At 47.2% G+C, this 25,586-nt stretch overlaps 1 protein-coding gene across 2 annotated transcripts in view; it reads right to left on the reverse strand.

The window, feature by feature from the left end:
• Positions 1-25,586, reverse strand: part of OSBP2 (oxysterol binding protein 2) — a 392,283-nt gene that overhangs the window by 187,142 nt on the left and 179,555 nt on the right. The window lies entirely within an intron of this gene.

Genomic DNA, 25,586 nt, shown 5'->3' on the forward strand with positions numbered 1-25,586 from the left:
CCTAGCCCGCTACTGATGCGGAAGAATGTGCCAACTCCTGCTTGAAGGGACCAATCTAGGGATGAGAGGAGAGTTCCCTCTTGTTCCTTCTCTGCTCTGCTGAGGCTGCCAACTGGTGACAATTTTGAGGGTGTTTTTTGTGATACATGCACACCTGTCCCCTTGAAACTAGGCTGAGACCCACAAATTTACTGTGCACGGGCTGCCAAACAATCAGCAGATGAGGACGACTATTAGCATCCAGTTTTCAGAAGGGCCTCAGTGTAGCTTTAGATGTGCCCCTGCACTCCTGCACATGAGAATTGGAAGGTTAGACATCTAATTACCTGATCTGCATATGCAAATACTGAGCTTTACAAGCACAGATGGAGAGGCTGCTTTTTGAAATTGTCCTCCTCAGCCACTGTTGTCTTTGGACATTCCCAGGGCAGACAGGGAGAGATGAAAAGCTCCATACCACATTCCCATCCCTGGGGCAGCCAGTCCCATGTTTTCACTTTGCTAGCTCCTCCCACCCCTATACAATTCCCTCTTCCCAGCCAGGAGTCAACAGGTGACAGGACTGGAGGGAGGTCTCATGTTACCTAAGGCTTCTGTACTTTCTGAAAACTGAATGCAGAATATTTACTAGAACACACCAAAGTCTTATCATAACTAACTAACTAAAAGTCAACTGCTCTTGTCTAATAAATAAACAAAATGAACGCTAGGATGTACGATCCATACTATTCTGTAACTGTGTTTGTTTTCTTACTTCTAAATTCTCTAGTATCCAGTGATCAGCATGAATGAACAAGGTTCCACTGTACTGAAACCTAAGTACTACTGCATTTCAGTGAGAGACTGGGAAATGGGATTCTTCCTAAAAGTGGAGGAGCCATGAGACCCCACCCCCTCCATGGCTCCACCCCTGCCCCTCCTCTTCCCCGCTCCTGGACAAGCCTGAAGCTGGAGCTGGGCCAGGAAACCAGGCCCCTCCACTTGCCTGGGGTGAGGAGGCCCTAGAGCAGCCCCTGGCCCTGCCCCCCCCAGCCCATGGAAGATGGAGGGTCCACAGCTCCCCACAGCTGCTCTTACCATGGCCCACCTGGGGCTCTTTGGTCCCCAAGGTCTCACTCCCAGGCTGGAAGCCAGGGCCAGGTCGGGAAAGAGCCATGTGGGCAGCTGTGCGGACCCGTGGACCCTCCACCTGCCCTGGCTGAGGGGGCTCAGGGATCCGCAGCTCCCCACAGCTGCCCAGGCTCCTCAGGCCACTCTTACCTGGGCCAGGCTCCAGCTTTTGGCCTGGTCGAGGGGCAAGGCCTTGGGGGAAGAGGAGGGGCTGGTGGGGCCTGGCCCATGGTGAAAAGTGGATTGGCCAGGCCTCTCTACCTTCAGAAGTGGGAGGGCCCTGGTCCCTTGGCCCCCTCCTGTTCCGGAGCCCGTTGGGAAATAGGAACTGTGATGAAGTGGGACTATTCTTAATGTTTCCTCTGAATACTGTGTGGGTGCCTCAGTTTCCCCTATGCATTTCTTAAGTCTCCAGTGTGCATAAATGGCCAACACTCTGTCTCCCGGCAACAAATGGCCGGGGCCCTTCCCCCCTGCAAGGGAATAGTTAAAGGTAAACAAAGAGATCAGGTGACTTCCTGGGCCGGGAAAGAGACAAAAGCCAGAAAGGAGGGGCTGGAGGGGGTTTCAGTTTGGAACTGGCTGGGGACGGGAAGTGAGGGCAGACAGGGTTGTCTGGCTCACTGGGCCCCAGAATGGACCTAGCTGAGAGGTCCCGTTCTCTGTACCTACAAGCTCTATTTTGGACTGTGTTCCTGTCATCTAATAAACCTCTGTTTTACTGGCTGGATGAGAGTCACGTCTCACTGCAAAGTGGGGGTGCAGGACCCTCTGGCTTCCCCAGGACCCCGCCTGTGCAGACTCGCTGTGGGAAGCACACGGAAGGGCAGAGGATGCTGAAAGCTCCAAGGAGAGACCCAAGAGGTGAAGCTGTGTGAGCTTTTTGCCCTGGAGACAGTCCGCTCCAGGGCAGAGGAGGCTCCCCAGAGTCCTGCCTGGCTTTGTGGGGAGCAGTTCCAGGGCATCGTCCGAGGACTCTGTGCCAGGAACACAAGACCACATATTGTGTTATTGCAGTTTAGACACCAAGAAGGAAACGGAGGAGGAAAAATTTGTTTGTAGCCAGAAAAGCAACTAACACAAGAAGTGAAATCAGGGGAGCGATTTTCCCTAACACCTTTGTACCCCTCATTTCCTGTAGCATTTACTGCTACAACCCTGCTCTTCCACCTCCTGGTGGCCAGACTGTGCCCAGCCCCTGGGTGGTTCCCAAGAGTGCACACAGTGCAAGGTGAACGCCCCCCTACACCACGTGCCAGGGCTGGTGAAGTAGCTGTCAGCATGCATGCAGCCAGCATCACTAGTCACACAAGAGACAAACTCTCTCCATTTGTTAGCGGATGGCAGAGTGGTCCCATTCCTCCCACCAGCTGGGAAGCTCGGTACCTTCCCGAGTAGCTCCTGGAGTTCACACTGGGGTGACATTCCTCCTTTTACCTCCAACCTAGGCCAATACCCCGAGACACTTTAGACACCAGGGCGTGTAAGTTACACACTGTCACTGATCTAGCCTTGCCTTGGATGCTCTTCTCCAATAGCAGCAGTGACATCCACTCTCAGTCCCTGTCCTGGGAGGAAGTTATTTAACACTCGGGTTCTCAGATATCGCTCTCAATGTGTCACAGAAGATACATTTTTAATCATATTTAAATATTTTCCACCCTCAGTTCCTTCTAAGATTGCACCAGCAAAGAAAGGGAAGCTCACATACAGGTCACCCTCGCTGCTTAAAATCCTTGGGCCAAAGAACAGGGAAACACTGCTTGCAGCACGGCTGGAGACGGTACAGTAGCTGAAGAGATCTAACACGAGCTGCAGGGAGTTAAAACAGGATTCAATGCATTGCCCGCAGCCCTACTCCTGATGGGGCTCCTTGCACACACTGGGCCAAATTCATCCCTGGCGTAACTCTGGTGCCTCCTGGGATTAGAGCCAGGATGAATTTAGGCTATGGCTTGCTAGGAACACAGTGTTTCGATCACAGGCTTTTCTTGGTACGGAGATTTCATGTCTAATCATCCGTTGGTAGCAAAAGGAGAGACCTGCAGTAAGTGATCAGACTCGATATTCTTCTGGAAAATGTCCCAGTGCTTGTGCTCTTCCAAAACACGCTTCCTGCCCCTGGTTTTCCCGTGCTAATGGAAAATAGTTGGTGAGGGACATTTTGGTATTTGTGTCAGTTGCTTCCTAGCTAAATCTCAGTAAGGAGAATAAAAGTGCAAACAAGCTGATTCACAGGGAGGTGGAGCCATGATCCAACCTGAGGCTGGGAGGGGGCATAGGACAGAAGGAGGCAGAGCTGCAAACCACACTGAGGCTAAGGAAGTAGGACCAAGGGGTAATGCATCAAGGCCAAGCACTGTTGTTCAGAGTCAGACTGAGGGATGGGTTAGCACAGCCTCTATCAAACCTGCATTTCTGACTCCCCCTGCCTGTGGCTACAGGTGGGGAATGAAGAGTGAGAGTTACTGCATTATGGAAGAATCTACCCCAGGAAGTGGTGGAGACCCCAGAGTAACATTATTGGGAGTCACCGGATGGCCCTACTGCAGACAGTTGTACAAGTTCTTCTTAACTGACCATCGAGGCAGTTAGATATTGGAAAAATGCTCTGCAGCTGCACAGGCTGAGCTCAGACCCACTCCTGCTCAGTGAGACTCTCTGTTCTAACTACTCCTTCTTTATTGAAGGGTAAGGGAATCTGGAAGGGAGTGGTAAAGGAGTGGTCTATCTGGCACCTTCTCCTGGTTCTGCAAAGCGTAAGAAAGTGTCAGTGGAAGCAGGGTGGGAGTTAGTTTAACCTGAAAACGTCTTGCACTTTCTCCCAGTTTCTCACCATGTAATTTGGACTTTTACACATGGGTGGAGTGACGAAGTCAGTCTAGGGGGCTGTATTCAGGGAGTTTACCTTATGCACCATAAGCCTCATCTCTGAATTTGGCCCATGGTTTCAAAACATTACACACACTCTATGGGTTTTTTAAAGGACAAAACCCTGGGGAACATACTGCAGTAAACCTTCCCGTTTAACACCGATCATTCTGTGGCCATTGAACCAGGGTGGATTTTTTTTAGATGTTATACAGAGGAGAAGAGGCGGCTTCATGTGGTGCCTCTGGAGAGAATTCAAAGCTTGACAGTACAAGAGTGGAGACAACAAGGGTGCAGACCTCACTGAAGTCAATGGGAGTTCTGCCGCAGAGTTCAGTGGGGCCTGGCTTTCACCTCAAAAGCAAGTGATGTTCAGTTAAGTGAGGTGATCAGCACAGGCGAAACAAAAGCGCTTCACAGCGGGAGGGAGCAATGGCGGTGAGGGTGGCTCACGGGCTACATGGGTTTCGAGGTCTTTCACTGCATGTGAATCCAGAAGTTAACATCTAGATTAAAGTACTGCTGCAAAGAGGGTTATAATTACTGGTAATTTCCCCCAAAGTAAGATAACATGAACTAGTGAATAGCAAAATTTATACCTTCTGTGACTGAGCTAATGCTAATTAAATGCTGCAATTTACTAGCAGTATTGGACCCTGTTTAATTAGATATAAATGGTGATGCTGCAGGCAATAATTAGGGGGCTGTTGAGAGTGGGATGTACCATTTGGTTGGTTGCCAAACGGAATGGCTAAAACCAGCCAATTTGTGCATAAAAACAACAGTATTGAACGAGGAGAAAGCTAATATAACACCACTGACCTACTTCACCCCTGCGCAGCCATTCACTAGGAGCCAAAGCTATAGTTTAGAGGCCAAACAATCCCAACCAGGTCAGTTTCGCCAGTAGCAAAAGGGATTTGGACAGTACTTGACTGTTCTACAAGGTATGCGAGCACTGGCAAGCTGCTGGCGTGCAGGAGATGGTGGGGGATCCTCTAGCATAGTTATCACTGAGCTCAGCTCCGCAGTGCAACCGCGCAGGAGTCATCTCGTATTGACACAAATTCCATCACAGTGCAAACTGGAAACTTTTGGATGTCGTGTAACACAGCTGAAAACCAGAACTGTCCAGCAAGTTTCCAGATCTTTCCAGATGTTCCAGACCCAACAGTGATAGCAGAGGCAGCTGTAAGGCCAACTTAATGTAGCCAATATACCTACACTGGCTAGGACTATAACTGTGTTTAAAAGCGAACTAAATTCATGGCTATTAGCCAGGATGGATAAGGAATGGTGTCCCTAGCCTCTGTCTGTCAGAGGGTGGAGATGGACGGCAGGAGAGAGATCACTTGATCATTGCCTGTTAGGTTCACCCCCTCTGGGGCACCTGGCATTGGCCACTGTCGGTAGACAGGACACTGGGCTAGATGGACCTTTGGTCTGACCCAGTATGACTGTTCTTATGAAATCCTGAACTGCTTCTATCCATTGAGAACCGGAGGTGAAGGTAACTGTGGTCTCTGCAGATTTGTATCTGCTTCTTATGATGGAGATTTTTGTCCAGCCCCAACTCAAAGCCATCAACTCTTCCCATTGGTGGTAGAGCCTGATTGACATTAGGGACTAAAGACAAGAATGTCTGAGTCTCGCAATCAATCAGTCAGGTGACTAGACAGCCTGAGCATTGCAAACCCTCCACTATGAAACACGGGCTACATCACCTACAGAGCCCATGGCACGACGACAAGCCATCTGTAAGGTATGCTGTGACTCAGCAGCTAAAACCAACAGTCAGAGTCAGTCTTTTCCTTTAGGAGTATTATAACAAGAAAGGATAGTAAGTCTGCATTAGCAACCGCCTCCAAGCGGGGGGCTCAGAGTGTGGAGCTGGCCTTCCCATTGGCACATTCTGCCTCTCTGCACCAAGCAGCCAAACTGCAGTCCTTCCCATGAGCACCTGGGCAAGCCGGGGGAATCTGGGCTGTAAGTAACCCCTTGTTCACATCAGTGGCCCTGCTCTGCATGGTGGAGGGAGGGAGAACTCTAGCACTGAAATGGCAGATTTCCCCTTGTCCTCCACTACAATGTATTTTAGGTGCCCCGTATGCCTCAGAACAGCCTCCCTGCATCGGCGTGCCAGGCCCCACCCACATTCCATCCAGATCCCTCCGAAATCTCCTCCTGCACCAGGCCGATGAACACAGACCCTGATTCACATCGACCCGGTGCCATCACCGCCCTGTCCAACAGGACATAGCCCAAACCCACTCTACTGGTGCTGTCCTCGAGACTCCCACTACATGTCCGTGTCTTAGGGCCAGAGTCTGGCCACAGCTAGGCTACAGCAGGCTGCAGGAACGCCATTCAAGTCACTGGTGTTACTCCAGTTTTACCAGGTGTAAATGAGGACAGACTATGGCCCTAAAACTGCACAGTCCTTGGGGAAGGGACCATGTCAATAACTGTGTGCTGGAGAGAGTGAAGCAGGCTATTACCCCATGCTAGTAAATAATGGGAGCACTGGGAAATGGGAATGGGAGCACTTTCCCCTGGGAAAACTCCTGTTGTCCTCTCGTCAGCCATCTCAGCTGCTCATGGAGCCCTCACCAATCTCAGCCACTTCTTCCTTCCTGGCTGGAGTATTTTTCAAGGACAGCGCCGGAACTATTTCAGCCCTGGAGAGCTCACCCATCTCCAACTCGGCCAGGGACACATCAGTACGGCAGCCTGTAATCCCCAGTGACACGGTGGGAACAGCTGGACACCGGGCGCCATGCAAGGGCCGCTGTGGCTGCACAGTCCATGGTACGTGTAAGGTCATTCGGTGACCTCGATGCAGGGTGGCCACACAGTCACTGTGCTGATTCCCCTGCCAGGGACCAGAGAGTTGGATCAGTTTTGCCTTTTCGATAGTTATGCAACAGTTTCTGCTGCGTGCAGTTGGATCTGAATCCTTTCCAGCATCATCTGTGTGCCCCCAACACCCAAGTGAAATGGCCCAAGGAGCCAGGAAACATCTGCAGCTCTCTGACAGGCTGTCAGGGATATCACAGCCATGCTTCATTAATGCCTGAAGGTAGCAACCTGAAAAGGAAAAGCTAATTTTTGCTTCTTTATGTTATGAACAACAAAAGCCTGAAAGTTAATCTGTCCATGGGGCAGGGGGAGTGAAGGAGACGGTGCTGCTTGTGTTTTTATATTACACATTTGTGTTTTGCCTACCCTGATTTTCCTATAAGACTCTATGGTTGACTGGAGAATTAGCAGGAGATGTGCCAGGAGGACGGAGGGCAGACCGTATGCCTGCTCCACTAAACCAATCCTGCACTAGCTTAGGTACCATAGGTACAATTTGCCTGTTGTATAAGTTAGAGCAGCTCCAAAGCTGCTCTAGTTCATGCCAGGATTGTGCTGGTGCATAAGCAGAGACCCATGATCAGTTCCTTGAGCCCCCTCTAGAGCGAAGAACCAAAACCGTTGCTTTTTACACCTTTTTCACTCTCACAGTTGGTAGAAAAGGCCCACTTGCTGCCTCTTTAAAGGCTGAGAAAACTCCCACTCCATACGCCTGAGAGATCCGCACACAGGGGAGATCGGAGTCGGCATTCCTGGTATTTCTAAAGTAAGAAACATGCAGAAAGAAGTTTTTGGTGTTTTTTTTTTAAGCCAGAAAAATTCCTCTTTCAGGCCTTCCTTGACATAAGTGAACAGAACAGGGCACATACGCCTTGCCCCTTTTTCTGTCCTTTGCAGGGGCCCTATGACCGAACACAGGAACAGCCAGCACCGTGTGCTGTGCATTCCTAGGGGTTGATGCACTTCCAGAGTGATGATACTAATAGCTCATCTCACTTACAATGCAGACAGCCCCTCACGATGTGTGTAGTGTTCAAACATAGCATCGCCGCTGCTAATCTTGGCATCCTGGTTTTCACATGTTTCGATGCCTCCATAAGGCACATGGGCTGTTTAACTGGGTATTCTTAGGCTGAACTGAAATAGAAGGAAACTTAATGGCCTCAATAACAGGCATGAAAACTATACTTGGCTGATTACTCCACAGGGATACGAAGCAGGCTAGGCAATGGAATTCCTTTCCAACTATTAACTGAGAAATGTAGCTGACTGGCTGAGGCCTGTCTACTTTAGGGGTCTGTACCGGTGTCTTGTAGCTGCACAGGTGCAATCACCCAGGGTAGACGTGCTGCCATGGTGTATCTGCACCAGGACAAAAAAATTGTTATTTTAAAGGCCAAGGTGGATGGAGCTTTGAGGCTCCCCTCATTCATTCTAATGCTAACTGCAACTCCTGTCTCTAATTATGCCATCTGACTGTCAAGAGAGCCACTTTCTCTCTAATTAGACTTGATTATATTGAAGCCATATTTTAAAACCCCGTATTGTTGCCGGTTTCAGCTGAATAGCTCTAATGAGGTGAACATCTTTTGCCTTACATTGAGCCATTCTGCCCAGATGCCAGGCCAGCGCTCCAGCAGTCTGTATGCTGTCTTGCAGATAGTATTGGTGCATATCCATTTCCTACCCTTAGCTGGGCTCTACTGGGCTTGTTCATCAACACATGATTCACATACAAGCGCACACAGTGTAATGATGTGCTTGACAAGCTGTGATTGTTTCAAATGAAGGGGATGGGGCTTACAGTGATAGTAAGTGGCTTGGCTCCTCCACAGTCAGCAGTCACAGGTGGACACGGGCTGATTGCAGGAGAGAGAGAGCCGCAAGCACTTGTCCCTTCTCATTTGCCTGAAGACTTAAGAGAAAAACTCCCCCGTTATGGGCAGTGCTGATCACTGATGCCTCTGGAAATTCCAAAGCACCCCAAGTGTGTGGAACCAGACCAGCTATGCCACTGAGCGACCTGTTGCTACAAGAGACTCGCTCAGCAGGTCTGAGAGACAAACATGACCCTGGCTCTTACCATGAATTCACTTCTATGAACTTACGGTTGTATATTGGGTCTGTCCACTTTGGGGCTTATCTTCCCTGTGGACTGCAGTGGGAGCTGGAGGTGCTAACAGCTCACAGGACAGGCCCAAACACCCTACAGACCTGTGCTGTACCATATCACACACACATAGCTGCACAGCTAGCTAGATGTTATGGGTTTAGTGAGAAATCCAGGGGCTGAATGAGTGAAATGTGAGCATTTCATGCCTTGCTTCTGGAGCCTGGAGAGGAACACCAGCATTAGGGGCTCAGATAGCATGGTGATGGGTGCTCATATAGAAACACCAATAGACAGACAGACATTACATAGTTAAACGATGCCATTTCCATGCCAAGAACGTCAGCTCTACTAAAGTGCTTTAAACGGAGAACTCCCCTAGCTTGGCACAAACAGAAGAGACTTGCTTGTAACTGGACGCTCTTTGAGATGTTTGATCCCTATCTGTATTCCACACACGTGCACCCCATGCCTGAGTCCAGAGATTTTTTGTAAGCAGTGTCCTCTGGTTCAGACATGCGGAATTGTTCTCCTCATGCTCTGAACCAAGGGTCTGAGGGGCTATGCAGCCCGGCATGTCTCCAGTTCCTTTTCCCTGGGCGGTTAAGCTGTTTGGCACCCTTGCTCAGGGTGTTGTTTTAGGGCATTGCAGCCTGGATCTTTCAGTGGCTACATACACCACCGGAGAAATGGGCAGTGCGTGAGAGAATAGAAACTCTCTCCCCTTAGATGGAACGCAGTAGCATATCTCCGGGAGCAAAAACTGTTCTAGCTGGATGATGGATCCATGATGACCTTGTTGATTGGGAGGGCTACCAACTGGGACCCGAGGGTTACAAGATGTCCAGTAAGCTATGTTGTGGCTTCTGAACCTCTTCAAGCCACCCTTTGTAGGAGCTCCTGATATTGCCTGTAGTCATCACGTGGAGATGACAAAGTTGCTCTGGGAACCATAAGAACTGTCACATCCAGTTCAGCTTTGTCTTCCACATATGTCAATGGATCCAGTTGTTTTTCACCAGGTGTTCATCGTCCATGGAAAATGGGGTGCTGGGGGGGGGGGAGGAGAAAATACAATCATTGTACACTGAGACTCTGGACATAGTACCAGCTTCCCTGGGAGGATTTCCCCAGGGCAGGAAAAACTGGCTAAGTGCACTAGTACGTAAGAGGAAAAGTGTACGCCAGGTCCCAGAGCTGAGAGGCTTTAGGATGCATCTTTGAAACATGGCCTATCACGTGGGGCTCAGGCTACATGCATGTAAAAAGGGAAGTTGGAATATGCAGAGTGGGAGAGACTGGTCAGAAACAGCAAATCACATCTAATGAGCAAAATTCAGACTTCAGACATGTGCACCCGGCTTGTAGTGACGTCTTCCCAGCCACCTTTGCAGCATTTGAGGTCTTGTCATCTCCAAGCCTCTCACACACATCTGAGAGCAGTGTGACCTGCAGGGTTCTGGTCTCTGAACATTTGAGTCTATGTGTATGCACACAGCAGTGTCACATGGAGCAGTCTGCACAACCTGCACCACCCTGATGACTGATCACTGGCATTGAGAAATCCCAGGATGCCATTGGAAAGGTTCAGAGCAGAAAGGGGGATACGCAGGCCATATGCCCTAGCAGCTCTTCTTCTCACCTCGTCTGCTCTGATAACAGCCAAGGGACAAGCTCTCTGGGCTGTGCCTGACTGAGAGGTGCTGTGAAGATAAGTGGCTAACACCTGCCACCCTGGATGCAAGGCTAGTCAGGCTGGTATTTCCAATTAACTCACACATCTAAACATCACAGTTCTTGCAATTAGCAGAACATGGCACAATATCTGCAATTATCCTCCCCACGCACAGGAAATGTCAATCCTTCCCATTAGTCAGGATTGGGGAAACTGAAGTGGAAGGTCAGAAAGAGAGAGAGAGAGAGAGAGAAACATGCTGATTAATGCAGTGAGAAATGGCCTGACCCAGGAGAACGGGTGACAAAGAGATCAGAACTCCGAGCTCCTGCTAACATGGGACAGAACAGGCTGCATGGAATCTTCCTGAGATGATGTCATGGGACATGTCTGCCCTCTAGCATCCCCAAGACCTAGTGTGGTGCTGCAGACACCCCCTGTCTCAGTTTCTCTTCTCTGAGGGCCCCTTAGGAACTCACAGAATACAAAGGGGACTAAGACAAAACTCTCTTGCTGGGGTTTTACTTCATTACATCCAAGTAAACTTGAAATGAAGTCTTCTTCCTTGACATACAGGCTGCACTGCCCTCCTCCTTGAGCCTATGGTTCTCAGTCCTGGCCTCTCTGGCCTGCAGTCTTTCTCCTAGGCTCAGGGGTTGCCCAGTCCTCCTCCTTGGGGCTGTGGACTCCAAGAGCTCCTTTCCCCTAGGAGAACATTCCTCTGTGAGCACCCCCTTGCAACTGAACCCTGATGGCCTTTTATCATGCCTAGGCCCCCTTAAATTAGCTTGTCATGGGTAGCCTGGACCCAGACTCCCCTTAAAGGGGCCAGCAATCTTGTGAGAAGATGCTATCCAAGATATGTAAGGTTTCCTTGCACAATGCTTCCCCAGCACCAAAACGTCTATGCCTTTCAAGAGACTCCGTCCCTGGCTTCTCTGCACCACCTCGTCTCTGTGAGCCTTTCATCACGCGGAGCATTTGGCAGAGCTCACTGTGGAGCAGCAAGGGTTCCATGTGAGCCGAGGGTTACAGTGGGACATGGCCATTCAGGCATTTCTTATTGAATGGTTGCAGGCCTGTTAAACCCACGGGACTTGGCAGCACAGAAGTGGCTGCCGCCCCAAGCCGTAGGAATTTACGTGACCTATTTGGTTTTTTTCCCCCCTTTAACTATTTTGCCCATATGGTGCATGGTAATTTCTCATCTCGCAGCTGGGAACAGTAGGCCTGAGTCTCTGGTCACTTACACCGGGTTTTACACTATGGTAGTTCCACTGACTTCAGTGAATTTACTCCTGATTTGTACCAGTGAAAGTGAATGGAGAATGAGTCCCAGCCTCTCTACTGCAGCTGAGCCCACTTGCTGCAAAAGTATCGAACAAGGTAGCAGCCCTCCCACAGGAAGTGTATTTCATACTGTGAAAAAGGAATGGGGCAGAGTCTCATCCAAGCACAGTTCCAGGAAGGTCTAAAGAAAAAAAAAAGCAGGGAACAATCCTGAACAGAACAAGGAATGAGTCTGCTGCTTCCTTTCCTTCTTATAAATGTATCAAGCAGATGCCTGTGGATTCATGTTCTGACTGATAAACCCCCTTGCTGGGGTAGTGAAGGGGTCTGCTGTAGACTAACAAGTCAGACAGTGGAAAGATGAGCAGCTCCTTCAACATCTCTTTATAATTTGCAGAAAGAAGAGCTGTCATATCATGGAGGATTTCAACCTGGGGATATATATGCTGGAAGGCTCAGGCTGCCACTGGTAAAATATTCTTGGAGTTTTAAAAAATTATAACTGAGAACTTTGTAACACAAAAAGTATTATAATCATCTTGGGGTAATTCTATATTAGACCTCATTCTGATGGATACAGTCACTGAACTAAAAACTGGTGGTTGCCCAAGTGTAAGTGATTATCATCTAATTTAATGTGCTATGTGCAACCAAAATATTATCCTGATCAGCAGTATATAGGCTTGTCTTTGCACTTTAAGAGGACCAATTCCCCCAAAAAGCACAGTTCTGTAATAATGAAATAAGGTTTCTATGGTTAAGGAGTGGAAATGAAAGTAGCAATTAAAAACAAAACCATAATATATAACATATGAAAAAAAGAGAAGTTGATAGCAATGAGTACAAACAGGAAACGGACAAGAGAAGTCAAAGGTATCAATGAAAAACCTATGGACAGTAGAATTAAGGACAACAGGAAGGAATTCTTAAAACAGATCAGTAGCAAACAAAATCCTAGCAACAGATTAGGTCCAGTAATGGATAACAATGGTAAAATTGCCAATCACAATGCAGAAAGGCAGAAGTATTCAGTAAATATTTCTGTTCTGTATTTGGAAAGAGACAGGATGATGATGTATTCACTGTGATAATACAGCGATGTAACAGTAACATAGTGATGATTAAATACCTTCTATTCCATTAGTAACTCGGGAGGATGTTAAACAGCAACTACTGCATTTCTAAATTTGCACAGCCATATATCTTTTACCCAAGAGGATTAAAAAGCTGGCTGAGGAGTTCTCTGAGCCATTAATGTTGATTTTTAACAAAGTTTAGACACTAGGGAAGATTCAGAGGACTGGAAAAAAGTTAATATTTTGCCAGTTGGTAAAGAGGGTAAATGAGATGACCCAGGAAACTATAGGTTGGTTAGCCTGACATCAATCCTGGGAAAAATCATGAAAGACTAACACAGGACAAAACCAGTAAAGAATTCAAGGATGGTAGCATGATTAATGCCAATCAGCATGGTTTTATGGAAAACAGATCTTGTCAAACAAATGTGAATCCTTTTTGTGGGACTACAAATGTGGTCGATAAAGAGCACCTGTGTTGACGTAATAGACTTGGACTGCTGAAGGCACTGGACCTAGTGCCGCATGATGCTTTGATACAAAATATTCGCACTATACAAAATCAATGTAGCCAATATTAACAGGACTAAAATTGGCTAACCGATGGATCTCAAAAAGTAATTGTAAATTGTCACACAATGGGATGTTTCTAGTGGGGTTGGGCAGGGATCAATTCTTGCTTAAATGCTATTCAATATCTTTATCAATTATCTGAAAGAAAATATAAAATCATTGCTAGAAAAATGTGAAGATGGCACAAAAATAGATGGAGTGGTAACTAATTAAAAGACCAGGTTGCAGAGGCTGACCTATGGCACTTGATACATCTAGGAACAAAGAAAGCAGATCCCTCATACAGGATGGGAGATGGTATCTTGGAATGCAATGACATTGAAAAGATTGGCAGATAACCAACTGATCATGAGCTCCCAATGTGATGCTTCAGCTAAGGCATGGGGAGGGAGGAGGGAACGGGACATGATCCTTGAATGTGCAAGCAGGGTGTCACGGAGTGTGGGGGAGTCCGGCCCTGCACCCCTCTTCCTGGGACCCAACAGTGACTCTTAGCCAGCCAGTAAAACAGAAGGTTTATTGGACAACAGGAACACAGGTTGCAGCAGAGCTTGCAGACACAGTCAGGACCCCTCCACCGAGTCCTTCTGGGCTTTCAGGGTGCTTGGATCCTAGCTAGGATACCCTGAATTCCGCCCATCCAGCCCCAAGCCCAAACTCAAACTGCTTCCCTCCTGCCACTCCCTTCCTTTGTTCCCCTTCCCGGGCAAAGGTGTTGACCTTTCCCCTCCCTTACCTAGCTCAGGTTACAGGCCCTGCCATCGTCCATCCCCTAAAGTCCTCCCCTGCTCTCCCACTCCCCACACAGACAGTCCCTACTGCATCACACAGGGGAATATCAAATAGGAGTAGAAAGAAAGTCTGAATACAGCATTAGTGAGATCATTGCTGGATACTGTGTCCTGTTCTGGTGTTCACATATTAAAAAAAATTAATAATTCAGAGAAGAGTTACAAGACTAATTGGAGGTCTGGAAAATGCGTGTCTTACAACGAGAGACATAAGAAGCTGAATCTATTTCATTTATCTAAGAGAAAGTAACGAAGTGATTTTTGAACCTGGTTTACTATTTCAGGAAGTAATTTCCCCTAGTAAATGGCTCTTTAATCTAGCAGACAGAGGCACAGTGAGATCCAATGCCTGGAAACTAAAGCTAGATAAATTCAGTCTAGAAATAAGGCAATTTTTTTCTTTAACACTGAAGGAAATTAACCATTGGAACAACTTACCTGGGGACGTGGTGGATACTCCGTCTCTTGGAGTCTTTAAATCAAGCCTGGAGGTCTTTCTAAAAGAGATGCCACAGCCCAAACAGAAGTTATGGGCTTGATGTAGGCATCAATTGGGGAAATTCTCCAACTTGTGTAAGCAAGACGTCAGATGAGATGATCATAATGGCCTCTACTGTGAATCCTTCCCGGGCCAGAAACATCTGAGGCTTGAAGAGATTTTCCAGACAGTAGCTACTGTTTCACACTCTCTTGATGAGCTCCGCTCCCAAAGTCACACTGCACCAGTCTCTCACATCACATGCCATGTAGAACTGTGCACAAGAGTAATAATTAGGAAAAACGTCTGGCCTGCATTATGATGGATCCACAAATCACAGATCATCAGTGCCACGAGACTGAGCCTAAACATTTTCTAAGCACAGCACAGTCTAAATCAGGCTCTGTCAAGACCTCTTGTCACAGGAGCCACCATGTGACATTGGCTACCATGTATAATCATGTATCAGTCTATGCTGCTTAGACATGGGTCACTACTTATGTATGTCTTTCACGGTGTAAATACAGGGCCAGGCAGTTGTAATTGGAGTTGGTTTATGGATGAGGAAATACAGGAAATTGCACAGATGCTGCTAGCTGGTTTACTTCTGAGCAACTGAACAATGCGGCTGCGGCCCTGCCTGCCCAGGAGAAGCCCAAATACTAAGGGCAGGTGAAACAGATGGGAACGTCTTCCCACAGTGACAGCGAACCACTCCTGAGGTGGGGAAGGGTTTGAGGAAGGCAGTAGCAGCAGCAGGATGTGTGATAGAGGCTATCCTGGAACAGGAGGAACAGAGATCCTGTGGGAAAGGCTCCCATGACTCAGCTGGAAGTGGACGCACCAAGGTGCTGAGGGAAACTTGCGCGACCCATGCAGAAGCAGAAGGTACCATAAAGCTCAGTGAGAGCCCCATGAGGTGAGACTTCAGCCTGATTTCCACACCGAATGGTTCTGGATAAAGGCAGAGCAAGCGTCTGGACTTTTGGGAGCCAATCTAGACAGCCAGATCCTTTCTTTGAGCCACCAACCAAGAGACCCTTTTTCTGACAATGAGGGCTAAGTGTAGTGCAGCATTAATTATACATTATCCTTTGTCTGCACCTCAGTTTTAAAACCTCACTTTAGAGTTTTATAATTTGGCCTTAAAAGTCTTTTCTGCCTTAGAATTTGATACATGGTCTGTCAGCCCAAGAGCACTGACTCGTTAACTAAATCATTAGCATGCAAGCAGCACAGGTGCCTCGGCTGCCATGTGGAAAACCTGGGGTTGACTCTCAATACAATTTTTCACACCTCTTAAGATCAAATATTAATGAACAGGAGTACTTGTGGCACCTTAGAGACTAACAAATTTATTTGAGCATAAGCTTTTGTGGGCTACAGCCCACTTCTTCGGATGCATGTAGCCCACGAAAGCTTATGCTCAAATAAATTTGTTAGTCTCTAAGGTGCCACAAGTCCTCCTGTTCTTTTTGCGGATACAGACTAACACGGCTGCTACTCTGAAACCAGTGTTGGATGAGGTCCTGGTCTATGAAGAGGGTGCCTAGGCACTATGAGAATACAAACAATTATAGTTTTATAAGACAGTGGTTAGAACAGCAGACTGAGAGTCAGGAATCTGGATTCTATCACGGGCTCTGACACTGAATGCACTGCATGACCCAGCGCAAGCCACTAAGTACCTTTAGGTCTCAGTTTCACCTGTAAAATGGGACCAGTGATACTTACCTACCTGTGCCTTCCTATAATGAATTTCATCTAAGGATTTCAAAGGTCTTTACAACAAAGTACTAAGGAATTAATTATAACAACTAAATTAGACTGTTATAAAGACTGGTCACAGCCAGAAAACCGGAGCGGTGCACGACAATTCCCCACCAAAGAGCATGCTCCATTTCATGCAAACTTGGTGCAACTGTTGGGCTCCTGAGAAGGTGCCTATGCAGCACTTTGACTGGGCCAAGTTTTGGTACCCTACTGTAATGAGTAAGAAAGAAATGCATGTAGCTCTCTAGAAAAGAGCCAAAGGCCTTGGCCTTTCTTCTGTTACTGGGGCCTGATCCACCCTGGTGAAGCCAACGGACAGACCTACATGGAATTGGATTAGACCTTGAATGCGCTGATACCATGTGAAAGAGCCCGAGTTCCATCTGGGCTCCTTTCTGAAGGTCTGTACTGGTCTCCTCTTACACACACAATCAACAAGTTAAATAAACCCTAAAACTGTGTCTTTTATCACGAAACCTTCCATGCTCCATGCAACCTAACTTTACATATAATGGTCAAAAGAAAACTGGGGATCTAGGGGGCTGTGGAGGTGTTTGGGGTTTTTTAAATTCCATTTCTTTTATACCGGCCGGAAAGCCCTGGGGATGAAAATCTGCATCCTCCAATGAAGAGGTGTCCATGGCAGCACACTGTCCCCATGCCCAGGGCTCCAACGCCATGAAGTGTTTAGTACAGAGAGCAGCTATGTAAGGGGAAGCAGCAGATGTGATGAAACACTCACTTTACGGGATACAAAATATAAAGAGAACTGCAATTGTATTTATTTATTCACAGAAGGTGCTCCAAAGACTTCTGCCTATAGCAACTGATCCCTACAATTGGCCCAAAATCCACTGCTCCCAAAAGAAACCGTTTTAAAGGGAACACCCTGAGAATTTGGGGGCTGGAAGTAGCGGCCTCCTGGGTCCACCCTGGAGCTGGTCACATTTTTTTTTTGTCTAAATATTTTTAGGTGGGAAAAAAATGGCTTTTTGACCAAAATGAAAATTTCTGCAGAAAATATTCATTTAGGCAGAAATTTTCTCGGTTTTCAACTGAAACCCAACAGTTCCTTGGAAAAACTTTCCAGTTTTCAGTAAAAGTTTTTCAGGTTTTGGTTTCAGTTTTTCAGGGACACACAGGAAGACGTTTGTGGGAAATTTACACAATGGAAGTTGTATTTTTTTAATTTTTGACAAAAAATATTTGGCTTTTTTCTCCGAGTTCTACTCCAGCTATTGCTCGCCCCAGGAGAGATGGCACAAGGGGGGTGCTGATGGGAACATTTTGGGGGGTGAAAAAGTAAACATCTTTGCCGAGATGAGGCTTTTGGCTCAATTGTTCCCTCCCAAACAGAAATGGGAAGGGCCCCTTCCATGCAGGTTTATCACATGCAGGGGGAGATAAGAGCAGGGGGTTCAACACTCACAGCAACATGGCCTTGTCCCAGAGAAGGCTCTCCTGAGGGCTGGAGCAGCATATGCGGGAAGGGAGGGAGCTGGGAAGACTGATGCATTCTGCACCACACCCACAGCCCCAGGACAATCTCTTCAGAAGGAAACAGCCTGGGACTATAGCCACTCTCTCCCGGAGCCCTCTCTGTGCTGCAGAACCCGTTAGGGGGGTGGTGGGGCAGCAGCCAGCTAGTGGAGCCCTGTCATCACAGCTCTGGCATGCAGTCATGCTGCTAGGGTAGTGATGGAGATATACACACACAGATATAAACATTTTACATATATACAATTAAATCCCCATGTGCACTGCATTGAATGCTGGGAATGACTCTTGCAGCAAGGCTCTGTGGCTGCTGTCCCCCGCCAATGCTGAAATCCATATTTCACTGTATTTGTAATAGGTAGAAGAAGATGGATGGATAGACATTTCCGCAGCAGGGTGGGAGTCACAGGGAAATAGCACAAAGGCAAACCCTGAGGGTATTTTACTTTAATTTAAATATTACAGAAAGTTCCTTGTATGCAGTGTCGGTGCAGCTGTGTTGGTCCCAGGATATCAGGGCAGGTCTACACACAAAATGCTGCAGCTGCACCATTTGCAGTGCTTCCATGAAGACGCTACCTACGCCCAATGGACGGCTTCCCCCGTCGGAGTAGTTAACCCACCTCTCCGAGAGACAGTAGCTATGTCCACAGGAGAATTCTCCGGTGTCCGGTCGACTTAGCCCTGTCTACAGATGAGGTTAGGTTGATATAAGTAGATGCTGCAAATCCGCAGATATCAGCAGACCATTTCTGCGGCTCACATGCGGATATAAGTTTTGTATCTGCGCAGGGCTCTAGAAATAATGTCGCTCAGGGAGTGGATTTTCCCACTCCTGAGCGATGCAGTTAGACCAATGAACGTTTCTAGTACAGACCTGGCCTTAGAGAGACAATATCTTGGATTGGACCAGCTCCTGTTGGCGAGAGAGATGAGCTTTCGAGCACACATAGAGCTCTTCCCCAGGTCTGGGAAAGGTGCTCTGAGTGAGTGTCACAGCTAAATACAGTGTGCATCAGACTGTTTAGCATAAGCAGGTAACACATATTAAAGGACCATTCAAGGTGAGTGGCCTGTTAACACCCCTCCAGTTATTGGGGTGGGGCGGAGGGAGAAGGTGGGGAAGGCAGCTGGGGCTGCTATTGGTTACACTTTGTTGCAATAAGCCATAAATCCAGTGCCTCTATTCAGCCCATGATGTTAAGTGTCTAGCAAAGTCATGAATTTAGGCTCTCAGGAGCCATTTTTGGAATGTGTTGTGTGGGTGTCCTTTGCAAATGAGGACTGAGAGCTCAATTATGGAGGGATCACTTTGTGAAGAGTTGGGCTTGTGTAGACCCTCACGTCAGCTGTGCCACTTCAGCATGGACACTACCTCTGCTGACGGGCGGGGTTCTCCTGCTGGCATAGGGAATCCACCTCCCCAAGAGGCGGTAGCTAGGTCAATGGGAGAATTCTTCTGTCGAACTAGTTCTGTCTACACCAGGGGTTAGGTCAGCGTAACACCACCACCCAGGGAGTGGGTTTTTCACAACCCAACCAACACTATTAAAATGACCTAATTTTCTAATGCAGCCCAGGCCTGTGGGTGAACACTTTCCACAAAATGATCCCTCTATATCTGATCTCTCCGCCTCCGTTTCAAAGGAAACCTGCACAGCATCTTCCAGAGACGAGCCTCAGAGCTTAAATTCATAATTCTGCCAGATGCTAAAAATCATGGACTGAACAGACACTGAAGCTGTGGCTTATTACAATAATTTGCAACCCAGTAATCACCTTCCCCCCCTCTTCCTTTCCCCTCTGTGCCTGGAGGTGTGTTAAAGGACCTCGTCACCTCAAACGGTCCCTTGACCGTTCTAGACTTGTGCTAAATAATCTGTGCCACCCTGTGACACTGAATAGTTTCCCAGCCCTGGAGAGGAGCTCTGTGTAAGGTAGATAGCTCGTCTCTCCCACCAACAGAAGTTGGCCCAATACAAAAAATGTCCTGGGCGTTCTCTACTCTTTCATGCGGCTGTGCATTTTTCTCCCACTCATACGCCACAGGAATCAGGTGGCTTCCCTGTTTAAATGTGGAGTTGATTCTATTTGTGTGTGTGTTACATAACACACAACAGCTTGTGTGTGCGTGAACACCTCTTTATGTGCATATCTCATTATATAACACAACTATAAAAACAGTGCAGAGCCACACAAAAGAAAAATATAAAAAATAGGACAAGCTGATGGTGGGAATGAGCATATCCTTTGTCACCGTCCATAATTCACTGTAACATCCTGTCGTGCATAACGTTTGATTTTACACAATCTAATTACACCTTCTAGTCCATGCAGCATCACACTCCACTTCCTCTACCTTTATCAAAAAGGAAATAAAAGAAACTATATAACTTCATGCAGAGTTATACTTGAGATTTTACAGAGTGGGAGAAACTGTTTCTGTGTGCTGCACTGTAGCTGTGAAATGGATTTGGTGGACTTAGTTCAGTTCCCAGGGGACAAATTTTCATGCCACAAAAAACAGCCTTAGAGTTTGCACTCTGAAAGGAAATGCTGAATTTAACACTCTCACAGTTGTCAGTGTTTGGGGATTTTTTAAATCAGAAAGGTAAACCTTAAGATTGGGATTTTCAAATCTGGGATTTTCAAAGGAGAAATGGAAATCAGAGGCTCAACTCCCACTGAATTTCAATGGGATTCTGGTGCCTAACCTCCAATAATTCCAGGCTCAATCAAAATGCTAACAACTAAAACTGACCACAAGACAATCTGTCTGTCCAACGTGTAACAGAATGGGACCCCAGTTCCACTGGGACCATTTGGCATCACTGCAATGCAAATAATAACTAACAAAACCAGCTGTTAGTGCCACAGCCATTGCACCAGAGAAGCCCTTCTCAAAAGCCCACCAGGAAGGTTGCCATTTCATTGGAGATGTACATTCAGAGAACTATATTTTTCTTACAAGCTCATGATTGGCAGGTTTTCTAACTGGGCCCTTGGTTGGTCGCAACTAGCAAGGCAAACCATGAAAAAAAAGCTGATTGAGTTTGAAAGTGGCTGTGAATATAATTTCCCTAAATGATACCTGTGCTCAGTTGGAAGGCAGCTACTTACAGTTTAAAACAGAAGACAGTGAACCACTGCAAAGCCCCGAGAGACAGGATTCTCCAGCGCGCCTTTCCCATTGTAACCACCCTAAGCCACAGGCATGGAGTTGTTTGTATTATCTAAGGCCCCGACCTTGCAAACTGTTCTGCTTTGACAGGCTGCTGTGCCCACCAGGAGCTTTGCTCCAGTCAAGAGGGCTGTGTAGGATCCCGGAGAAAACCAAACAACTCTAAACAAAACAAACAACAGATCGAACTTGGAGCAGTTGCCACTGCCTCCAACGTCTGAATACAACTCGGAGTACGGTCCTCAGGACCTGACCCAGAAACAACAACAAAATCCTTCCTGAGTGTGGCAAGGAGGAGGTTCAGTCCCAAACTGGGGCTGTTCAGTACATTGCTTCATAGCATCAGTAACCGTATAAATCAAAGTTCTTGGTGAATTCCTGCTGAGCATTTAGAAAGCCATTACCGCAGTAGGTTCAGCCTGCCTTAAAGAGCAGGTGCCTAGAATTCAGGAGCTTTTCACACAGTTTGCCACCAATCAGTTCTATTCATTATTCAGAGAGAAGGGTTTCTGGAGGAACACTGCTGAGCCTCACAGGAAGTGAGCTGCAGGAACTGACACGGCAAGTTACCCTGCAGAAAAGTGAAACCTCCACATTTCATCTCACTGCAATTTCAATTACAACGAAAACCAACTGGTTTTACAAGTCAATACGCAGAAGCTCATCTCTCACAGCAGCTGATTCACCCACAATGAACAAACAGCCCAAATAACTATTTTCTAGTATTAAAGAATAAAAAATAACGGAGTGTAACCCCTTCAGCACTAGAACCAGATAGAAACACAGGGTGCCCGGGGGGGTCTCTATGACAACTCATCCAAGTGAAAGGGCCATGCACTGGATAAAGCTGAAGCCAGTGATGAGAATGGATGCAGCACACAGTTCCCAATTGCCCCTTTTAGGCAATTTACAAGCCAGCTCTCTGCTCCGAGAGAACATGCAGTACCACCATGCTGCGCGGAAGATGGGGTAAGATTGGTTGCTTTCACAGATTTTTCTCTCTGACTTATTACATTTCTGCTTCTGTAGGAAGTTAAATACAAAGACATCTCAGGAAGACCCCTGTCTAGCTGCTACAAACCCTCCATCACGCCAAGACACACTGCAAGCCACTCCAAACACAGAAACCGTGCTGCGTGACATTTTAAAAATCCATGCCTTCTGCTGATGGAATGCACACTGGACTGAACTGATCATGCAGTAAAAACACCAGCAATAGAACAAGGGCTGATTAGATGAACAGAGGGCCTCCATGAGGAAGCCGGGAAGGCCACTAACCCTTCTTAAATTTATTCAGACAGCCGGAGTTGCAGAAGGAACGAACGGATCCTGTCTCCCAGCAGCCCCTACCCTTCATCCCCACAGCTGGAAGGATCGCTCTCGCAGATGCTAGGCTCTACGTTACTATTAGCCAGCCTCGGGATGGATAAAAAATGTCCTTATTCAGCAATCAGCTCGAATGCTGCCTCGCTGCACTTACAGCTCCACATTTCACATGATAAATTCTCGCCCCATGCTGTTACCAGGGCACTACACCATGGAACTCACAGCAACCAGCAAACCACCTTATAACCAGAATGCACCACTGCTTACTTCAGTGCATAAGGCAATGCTTAACTCCATCAGTGCTGGACAGATGGAGCATCTGTCAGGGAGCAAGGAAAAAACAACCCTAGGCACGACCCCGTGGATGGTTTTGCTGAAGCTGTCTCTAATGCAATGCAGAACATGCTTTAGGTCATTCATCCTGAGAACTGAATGTGAAGGGATAACATTTCTGGGAGGATAAGGTTATTTGGAAACAGTCTTGCCCCTTTAAATACTGCTGCAAGTTATTTTAGGACACTTGCCTATAATATGCATCAGAAGACTTTTTTTAAGGAACTTGAATAAGGGTTTTCCACAGGCAACACTTTAAATCAGCCCAGCATCTTAGCCAGGAAATCCCATTTCTATTAACAATCACACGCCCCCACGATTTATCACCCCTGTATTTTATGTGACATTTGGATTTTCCTGAGCCTTAACGTTTTCCTCAGTTGGGGGTGGGGTAAGGGGTTGGGAAGAACTGACAGGGCTAGGAAGAAATGCTGCATAAATCACAACTCTATGGACTGCAGCAAGCTCATTACTGTAGGCCAGTCAGCAAACTGAACAGCTGGCTGGTGAGCAATGATTTAGGGAACCGGAGATGGAACTGCTGGCCAATATTTACAAGGATTATGATGTTACTCTTGCTATTCTTTGCCATTTTCAGCGAGATTTCCAAGGTTTCAGAACAACGAAGCAAAGATCCGAATTTCATCTTTTAAATTGCATCTTCCTGAGATTACAGACATCTAGAGTATATACATTTTTCAAGATATCCTAGGTGGAAACTGAATGCAGCTCTAGATGGTGTAAAAACACCTTACCTGTTCACTTTTATTTTCTGGCAAAAACAAAAGGCAGTTTTTGCAGGTGAAAACTAATTTCCTATGAACAGCGATTTCGATGGGAAAAAACCTATTGAAAAATTCTCTATTTTGTTCTTTACCGCAACAAAATTTCACAATGAGATTCTACCCAAAATCACAGCCCCGAACCTGCCACTGGATTTGCTCACTAGCTGGGAATGGCATATCAGCGATTAGGCTTGTGGCCCAAATGTGTAAAGCACACATAGCACAAGCTAGCATTCTTGCACAACTGTTATTACGAATGCTGTGATTTACTGCAGGCGCTCAGCCTTTCTGAAAATCAGCCCATTTATTCAGCTGCTTAAATATGGATTTAGTGCTAGCTTTAGGAAGCTCCGTGTGAAATGTCTGGCCTACCTAATCAATTCCTTTTCCTTTGCTCCAGCTAATTACATTCTTGATATTTCTTTACAGCCCTATGTTAGGGTGTCAGTGGGATCTGAGTGGTGCAGTTCTTGTGCTGGCCCTATGCAGGGGGGGGGGAAGTTCACCCTGAGTGTGGAATGGCAGCTCATTCTTTGGGGAAGCAAATCTCAACACGCTCCCCACGGGCTAACCTTGGGGATAGCCCACGAGGAGACCTCCACAGATCTTCTTCTCACTGGTATTGCTGCAGGAAGGTTTGTCTGGCCCTACATGAGGATGACTAGCAGTAGTAAGGTGCCAACACTGAATGTGGTGCTATAGGGAATTCCTGGAGCAGAAGCACTACCTGCCCAGTCTGCTACCGTTTTCCTACTCTTTAGTGTATGGCTGTGTCCTTCTCTCACAGTCTAAATGGCTGTTCTGGGCCCAGGGCTTCACCATTTCTACAGGAATCAAAAATCTCCCTTTTAACACCTCGGACAGGTGACAATCACCAGGTTTTCAGAGACTGAATTCAATGAGGCAACCCAAGTGCCCTCCATTTTCACTGCTGTGTTATCCCGCTTCTGCCCTGCCACTCGAGGGAAAAGAGAGAGACATTTAACTGGATTATTATTGCTTGTTTATGGTGCTAGTGGTTTCCAAGCATCCGCGGATGGTGCTTGCCCCAAGGAGCTCACAGTCTCGAGACAGACAGGCAGAGAAGCAGACAGACATCAGGTGAAGGGAATTCTTGTACTAATCAACACAATTCACTATAGGCAACCAGCATGGCAGATGTGGGTTTTCAAGACACATTTGCCTTTGGTTCCTGCAGGCAGCTCCTCACGCACACTGCCATGTAAGTGCAGGTTGGTTTTCCCCACTAACATCAGTCCAGGAAAAGGTTGAGAGCAAGCACAGTTGTGACCTCCTCAGTTACAGTAGCATACACGAGGCTCACAAACTGCCTTAACGTGACACCGTGCATCGGGAACCTAGTCAGTTCCAAACAAATGAGCTAAAAGTCGTTTCTGATGCTAGTCCTGACCCAGTTGCGGCTGCCATATTTTGTGGTTCTCTCTTGCAAATATGAGCAGGCATGAGCAATATCAAGTTACCTGCATGTGGCTCGTAGGACCAGGCCTATATGTTCCTATTTTTAAAAAGATTTATCTCCTCCTGTCGCTGTATGAAAGACCCATTCAGGGCCGATGGGGCGGGGGGAGCCAGTACAAATTACCGGGGCCCGGCGCTCCGGAAGGGGGCCCGGGGCCTGGCTCCCCCAGCCCTGTTTAGCCGGTCTGCCCTTGCTGAGGGGCCTGAAATTTTTTTTTCACCAGGGTCCGAACCCGCTCTCGGTGGCCCTGGACCCATCAAAACAAAAAGAGACCATCGGGAGGGGGAGGGGGAACGGAAACTGACTATATACAAAGAGCTGTCCAGTGCACTAAGCAAGAAAAATGGCGAAGCAGAGAATTATTTGTCCCTCTGATCT

The sequence above is a fragment of the Gopherus evgoodei genome, chromosome 13, assembly GCF_007399415.2.
Source record: "Gopherus evgoodei ecotype Sinaloan lineage chromosome 13, rGopEvg1_v1.p, whole genome shotgun sequence".
Lineage (NCBI taxonomy): Eukaryota > Metazoa > Chordata > Testudines > Testudinidae > Gopherus > Gopherus evgoodei.